We start from the raw sequence: 8,239 nt of genomic DNA on the forward strand, positions 1-8,239 counted from the left end.
CTTGATCTCGGATTGATCATCCTAGACCAAATACCTCCATAATGAAGGTCGCAAGGCTTTATAATTATTCAATTATGTTTTCCAACATTTATGTAACATAAAACTAGGATTTGGTCAATGAGTTTGAAGTTGGATCCAGTTAGATGAAATTGAAAGGATGATTCAAGCTAGTGAATATATACTCTATCTCTAAACTACTCCAAGATCAAAATTATGTAATTTAGAGATCTTTAGTCCATGCATTAAATTCTCAAAATAGATAACTGAAATAATACCATACATCATGTAAATCTCCTTTTATGCCTGTGATGTAAATCTTTTCTGATGTTTGTGATGAGAAGTGAGTACTAACCACCAGATCTCGATTTTTTAGAATAATATCTCTTATTTTTTTCAAAATATTTTTATTATATAAAATAATCAAATAATTAATTTATTTTAAAATTATTTATCAAAACAACTTTTCTCAAATCTAGCAAGTACCACGATATTGCTTTGCCTGTCCATCCAATCACACTTGCTACTTTAAACATTAAACAAAAGAGACTTAATTTACCCCCCCCCAAAACAAAGAATTGAAAACTAGTTTTAACGTGTGTTATTGTGAGGCTCAAAATCTCAGACAGAAAGATCAGATGAAGTCATGCTGGAGTGGCTATAGTAATTTGATCTAAGTCTCCTTCGAAGGAACCTACAAAATAAGTCAAAAATTGGTGGGATCTTCTGGTCTTTGACCCTCCGATGCTTAAGTCAGTTTGGATCTCAAGAATAGGAGGTAAAAAAAATAGAATAAAAAGCAGGAGGATTTGTATGAAACTAGGAGGTTTGTGATTTCGTGGGAGCTAGAGTCCCAGTGGCAGAGTCTCTCTCTAGTTTGAGCTTGGGACTTGGGAGTCAGAACTTACCTGGAGGATCTCCTAGCCTTCATTTATAGAGGGGCTGATGAGGTCGTTAGAGAGTTTGTTAGGCCGTTAGAGAAGTCTGTTAGGCCATTAGAGACCAGTTGTAAGTGAGCTAGAGCATAGTTGCATGTATTAGCTGAAAATGAGGTCATATTTAGCTATATGTGTCAGTTGGGGATGAGTTGTAGCATGCCTGTATGTGAGATCGTAGTCAACTATGGCTTAGTTGTAGAGATTATGATGAGCTCTCATAGAATGATTGCTGTCGCTAATATAATGGCTCACTTCGGTAAAAGATCGAGATGAGATCAAGTATCATATGAGACCGAACGTTTCGGATATATGAAACACTTTGCTTCAAGTCAGTATTTATATGAACTGAAATGAGTCAGATCAGTATTTATGTGAGCTGATCATACTACTTCATCAGAAGTCAATTCAGGTAGCTCAGGTCGGTGTTTAGATGAGCTGGGTTGAGCCAGATCAGCATTTAGCCTCCAATTTAGGTCGGCATTCAGCCTCCACTTCAGATCGGCTTTATATGAACTCAGCCTTCACTTCAGATCGACTTTCTTATGAGCTCAACTTCTGATTCAGGTCGGCTTTATATGAACTCACCCTCTTGTTCAGGTTAGCTTTATATGAACTCAACCTCCAATTCAGATCGACTTTCTTATGAACTGAGGTGGGATAACCCTCACAATACTTGCCCCCTACTTTTCAGTCCCAAAAATTTATTTTGGATAAAAGAAGTAGCCCAAGAAATATGTTCTCAACTTGTTCGAGGTGGCAAATTTGAACTATTTGATTTTTTAAGTGAAATGCTTATAACCTTGAGTAGATCGGAAGATATCCTCAATCCAGAGATCGGTATTTAATAGAACTTCAAAATAACCTCGATTCGAAGATCGATAATAGAATTTCAAGATAACTTTGATCCAGAGATCAATAATAGAATTCTAAGATAATTTCGATCCAAAGATCAATAATAGAATTTCAAAATAACTTTGATCCAGAGATCTGTATTTGATAGAATATCAAAATAACTTCAATCCTGAGATCAGTATCTATATGAGCTGAAAGATAATATTGATCCATAGATTGGTATTTGGGAGATCTGATCTCCATTTGTGTCTCTCAAGGTTCTACCAATCTAAAGATTGGATTTGAGGAGATCTTATCTCCATTTGTGCCCTTCAGGACTCTACCAATTCAAAAATTAGATTTTCATAGATTGAAAGATAATGTGCAAGAATAAACTCATTGAAATATTTTTTATTGATAATACTTTCGAAGATTTTTAGAATTTCAAGTATGGATAGATCGATATTTTGTAGGATAGCCTCGACCCCGAGGTCAGTATAACCTCGACCCCGAGATCAGTATTTTGTAGAGCTGAAAAGATAACCTCGATCGTGAGGTCTATATTTATATGCGCCAAAATATAACCTCGATCTTGAGACCGATATCTGATAGAAATCCAAGATAACCTCGATCCGTAGGTTGGTATTTTTCAAGATAACCTCGATCGTGAGGTCGGTATTTATATAAGCTGAAAGATAACCTCGATCGTGAGGTCGATACTTATATGAGCTGAAATATAATCTCAACCCTGAGGTTGGTATTTTCAAGATAATCTCAACCTTCAGATCGATATTTTATAGAACTGAAAGATAACTTCGACCTTCAGATCGGTATCTTATGAAAATAAAAGATAATATCGATCTTCAGATCGATACTTGATAGAACTGAATGATAACATCGACCTTTAGATCAGTATTTTATATAACTGAAAGATAACCTCGACCTTCAGATCAGTATTTTATAGAACTGAAAAATAACCTCGATCCTAAGGTTGGTATTTGATAAAACTGAAAGATAACCTTGACCTTCAAATTGATATTTTATAGAACTGAAAGATAACCTCGATTCTCAGATCCATATTTGATAGAACTGAATGATAAGATCGACCTTCAGATCGATATTTGAGAGAACTGAAAGATAACCTCGATCTTCAGATCGATATTTGATAGAATTAAAGATAATCTCAACCTTTAGATTGGTATTTTATGAAATCGAAAGATAATCTTGACCTTCAGATTGATATTTTATAGAACTGAAAGATAATCTTAACCCTCATATCAGTATTTGATAGAACTAAAAGATAACCTCGATCTTCAGATCGATATTTTATAGAACTGAAAGAGAACTTCGACCCTCAGATCGGTATTTGATAGAACTGAATGATAACATTGACTTTTAGATCGGTATTTGATAGAACTGAAAAATAATCTCGATCTTTAGATCGGTATTTTATAGAACTGAAAGATAACCTAGACTTTCAGATCAGTATTTTATAAAACTAAAGATAACCTCAACCTTCAGATCAGAATTTGATAGAACTGAAAGATAACCTCAATCTTCAGATCGATATTTGATAGAATTGAATGATAACATTGACCTTTAGATCGATATTTGATAAAATTGAAAGATAACCTCGACCTTCAGATTGGTATTTGATAGAATTTTGATCTGAAGATCTTATTTTCATACCCTTCGGAGCTCTGTCGATCTGGAGATCGAACTTTGATGAGGAGACCTTATCTCTGTGCCTTTCAAGGCTCTGTCGATCTGAAGATCGGACTTTGATGAGGATATTTTATCTCTATGCCCTTCGAAGCTCCAAACTTTGATGAGGAGATCTTATCTCTGTGCCCTTTGGGGCTCTGCCGATCTGGAGATCGAACTTTGATGAGGAGATTTTATCTCTGTATCTTTCGGAGCTTTATCGATCTGGAGATCGAACTTTGATGAGGAGATCTTATCTCCGTGCCCTTCAGGGGTCTATCGATTCGGTGATCAGACTTGATCAGGAGATCTTATCTCCATGCCCTTCGGGGCTCTACTAATTTGAAGATCGGATTTTTGATGATATTGGCTTTTTGATGAGGTCGATCCTTCTTCGATCTTTTGATGAGCTCAGTCTTCTAATAAGGTTAGCTTTTTGATGAGCTCGGCCTCCTGATGAGGTCGGCTTTGAACCCCTTAGTGAGGACAGCTCTCTGATGAGCTCAGCTTTCAACTTCCTGAGGACTGCTTTCTGTTAAGCTTGGCCTCCTAATGAGGTTGGCTTTTAGCTTCCTAATGAGGACTACTTTCTGTTGAGCTTGGCCTCCTGATGAAGTAAGCTTTTAGCTTCTTAATGAGGATAGCTTTCTCTTGAGCTCGATCTTAGCCTGATGAGGACAGCTTTCTATTGAGGTCGGCTTTTTTATGAGCTCAGCCTTCACCCTTCTAATGAGATCAATTTTTTGCTGAGCTAAGTTTCCTAATAAGCCTCTATTGACCTTTTTATTGAGGTTAGCATTTTTATGAGCTCAGCCTTCAACCTTCTAATGAGGTCAGTTTTTTGATAAGCTAGATTTCTTGATGAGCCTCTATTTAATATTCTCCTTATCTTTGGACTTGATACTCTTTTGTTTCAGCTGATATGCTTAAGAACCTATTATTCTATAAGAAAAGAGTAAAATAATAGATGAGGCTTGAGAGTCTATTACCATAGGAATTATGAATTCTGTTTGAGAGTCTTTAGGTTCTGTTTGACTCCTCTTTATTCTTTGCCTCAGTTTGGATTTATTTTTGCTTTTTATTGGCCTGATTTTGACTTTGACTTGGCCATGATTTTGATTTCGACTTGGCCCTACTTTTCTCCTTCAATCCTACAAGAAGAAAAAGAAAAAAAATAGCAGATGGAAGCTTAAGAGTCCTTTATCAGGAGTATTTGAGAACTTGCAAGTTCTACTTAACTGCTTGTGGTTCAGCTCGGCCTTGATTTGTGCTTTGGATCATTTTAATTTTGAATGGAGATCAGGCTTTTTCCACTCTTTTCTCTCTCTCTCTCTCTCTCTCTCTTTTATTGATCTTGATCTGATTTGAACTTTGAGAGACATCAACAGGCCTCCTCGACATTGTCCGAGGTCGAACGCATGTGAAGACCTCGAGTGAAGGGGGGAACATGCGAAGTCAATCTCCCAACTTTTGTGCCAAATCGGTGGACTACCATTTAGGATTTTCTTCTTATTTTTTCAGGGTCTTTCCTTTTGTGTTAGGTTGGTGGAATACCGACTAGGACTTTCTCTCCTGTTCTTCAATCCGAAGTCCTTTTTGTGATGGTTAGCGATATGATGATTCCTTGGGTGGTCGATAAGCCACCACCATTCTGACCATATTTTCATATCGAGAAGCTCACGAAAGTCACACGATAGCACAGGCGATAGCCGTTCTATCGAATCTTGATCTTTGGAGGTGCACAGGAGTGCAGCAATTTTTATGTCGGTAAAAAACTAACCTGAAATTTTGAGTTCTGGAGAGTTTTGAGACCGGTTAACCACCGACCTAGGTGGTTTGGAGTCGGGCATGCACGCGAGCATGCGACAGACCCAGATGACTGCTAATCCATTGGTCGACTTTGGAAGGCATGCAGAAATGTCAGGGAACTTAGTGAGGATTGAGCTGATGGTGCTTGACGCTAGGAGGTGGCTGTTGAAAATTATATTCCAAAGCCAATCATCAGTCTGTTGATGGTTCTGCTAATCAGTGTAAATGTATATGAATTTATAAATTAATAAAATTATTATTCGATCTTTTTCATCACAAAATAGTGTACATCTTTTTAATAAACTCTAATTATTGTGATGAAGTTCATAGAACTATCTTAATCGATATAGGAGGATATATCGTTTAGTACTTAAAATAAGTTCACGATCAAATAATATACTATTACTAGGATGATAGCGTTTATCGAGTGTAGATCGTTGTGTGTCATATGCACTGATTGTCCTCGTAACCAAGTGGTGAGGAGATACTGGTGTGATATACAAGTGAGTTGTAGGAGTATATCTCATTGAACGTAACCAACTGTTGGGTACTCTACTGTCAAGAGTAGCTCGTGAAGGATATGTATAAGTATCCCTCCGATCTGAGATCACTACAGTGACTTGCAAGAAATTCACTGTGCTTTGATACCAAACTATCTGAATTTTTAATTCAGTGATGGAAGATTTTTAGGCACAGTCAAGTACTTACGAAGTCAGTGTGTGAGTCAAGATAGAATTGACCTCTCTGAATAAGTAGGAGTTAACGCATCAGTGTGTTTCAATTTAGTAAAATCTTGGTCAGAGTAATCTATGTGATGGATTTGAAAGGTTCAGACACAATATAGTTGATAAATCAGGGTTGATAGTTAAACTCCAGATCACTTTGAGCATTAGGATCAAAGGGATGAATTATACAGTAACTATATGCCAATAGATTTATGAATGATGCTTAGCAATCTTTTGACCTATCCGAATGTCGGATCCTATTGCTAGATGGTTACATCGATTACTTCAAAAAGTTATGTCTGTGCTACCAACTTAGGTTCAAATCTATGAGGTCATACTTAAAAAAAATTTCTGACTGATCATGTGGTTGATTAACAATTAAGAATCATTCTAGGATTTAATCATCAATTCGATTGATGATTAATCTTGTGCAAAAGTTGTTATAAATTAATTTACTAATTATTGATAAATTATAGAAAAATTGATTAGTAATTAGATTACTAATTAACTCAATTTGATTGAGCATTGAAGTTTGGATTAAATCTAATTGAATAGGATTCAATTTGGTTTGACCCGATTAGGTTATGAGATGAGCTAATCACTAAGGGTGTTCGATTCTTGATTCGAGCTTGATTAATTTTTAATCTGATTAAGATTTAATCGAGACTATTTATTATCTAATTGGATTAAGTAATCTAATTGGATCTAATCTAATTTAGTTGGGTCAAGAATCTAATTAGAAATGAATACAAATTCTAATTTGAATGGAATAAGAACGTCCCATGCGCCACCTTTCACTGCGCCCTACTTTTCTCCATACCTGAAATTGGTTTTCACATAGAATTTTTTGTGCTTAGAAGGTGTGTGATGCCTTCTTCTGATCCTCTTTAGATTAGAATTTGGTTGCTTCAAGTTTGACTTCGAATTGGTCTGAAATCAAGCTTAAATCAAGAGTCCAAGTTTTGTGGGACTCTACCTAGCCGTTGACCAGCCTTCTTTCTCATGCGCAAACAAATTTTTGTGTGATATTTTTTGCACCAATCTAAGTTGTGTCACTCTCCTTTTCATGTTTCTTATGTATAAATTAAATCTGATTTAAAAAAGAATTCAAATTTGATTTGAATCTATGATAAGATCAAAGGCTGTTTGAAGCTGAGCCAGATTATCCAAACTCTACATGGGACGCCACCTTTAAGAAGGACTGATTTTTGTGTGCCAAACCACTTCAGATTTGGCATGAGAGAACCTCAGAGAGGGTGTGAGAGATCTGAGAAAGAGGGGTGGGCATCCGTGTGTGAGAAAAAGAGGAAGAAGATCCTCTTTGGGATGTGAGATCTAGGATGGGGGTTCTAGCGTTTCCTAGTTCCTATTTTGTGAGAGAGAAAAATAAAAAAGATTTTATTTTTCTTCTTCCATACAATTTTCTCCTTGAAAAGCTCTTTCGTTTGATCTAGAGGGATCCATTTGATCTGAAGAAAGGGATCTCCATTAGCCATCCAGATCTTTCATTACGAGCTAGCACTCTTGAGAAGGACGATCTGTTCAAGGCTTCGAGTGGATCACCTGTAGAGGCCAGACATGCTGTGTGGCTGCTCGACATCAGGAAGGATCTTCTACTACATATATCAGCAATGGTGATCATTGACCTACGATCAGATAATGGGTTCCAAACTCATCGGATCAGATCTAAGCATTAGATCTGATTCAGGGCATCAATACGGTCGATGCAGTATTTTCTTTCATATCAGATTATTTTTGTGCATTATTTTCATGTTATAGATCCTTAGAAAGATAGTTTAGATATAATCTAAAGTATGTGTAGGAGATTAAATAGTTTAATCTACTACTTTTGCTATAAAAATTTTAAAAATATAAATGCTTGAACTACTTATTTCGCAACAATGGTATCAGAGCTTTGGTTTCCTCTGACATGAATTTTTTGTATAAATCTAATATTATTCTGATCTTAATTTTTTAGATTAGATCTAAATAATAAATTTAGAATCTGAGTAGTGTAGTAATTTGATTGGATAGATCCTCATAGTCATCCGATCATAGAAGAAATTAAGATTTCGCAATCCTATTTACCCTTTCGATGGGATCTCCTATGGTGTATATGGGTGCTGCACAGTCTTTTTCATGATGATAAATAATAAAAAATTTTAAAATTTTATTTTAGATATAAAATAATATATCTTATATTTGAAATTAAGATTTTGATCATTGGATGATTGT

Source organism: Elaeis guineensis, unplaced genomic scaffold (assembly GCF_000442705.2).
Source record: "Elaeis guineensis isolate ETL-2024a unplaced genomic scaffold, EG11 Super_Scaffold_1000033, whole genome shotgun sequence".
Lineage (NCBI taxonomy): Eukaryota > Viridiplantae > Streptophyta > Magnoliopsida > Arecales > Arecaceae > Elaeis > Elaeis guineensis.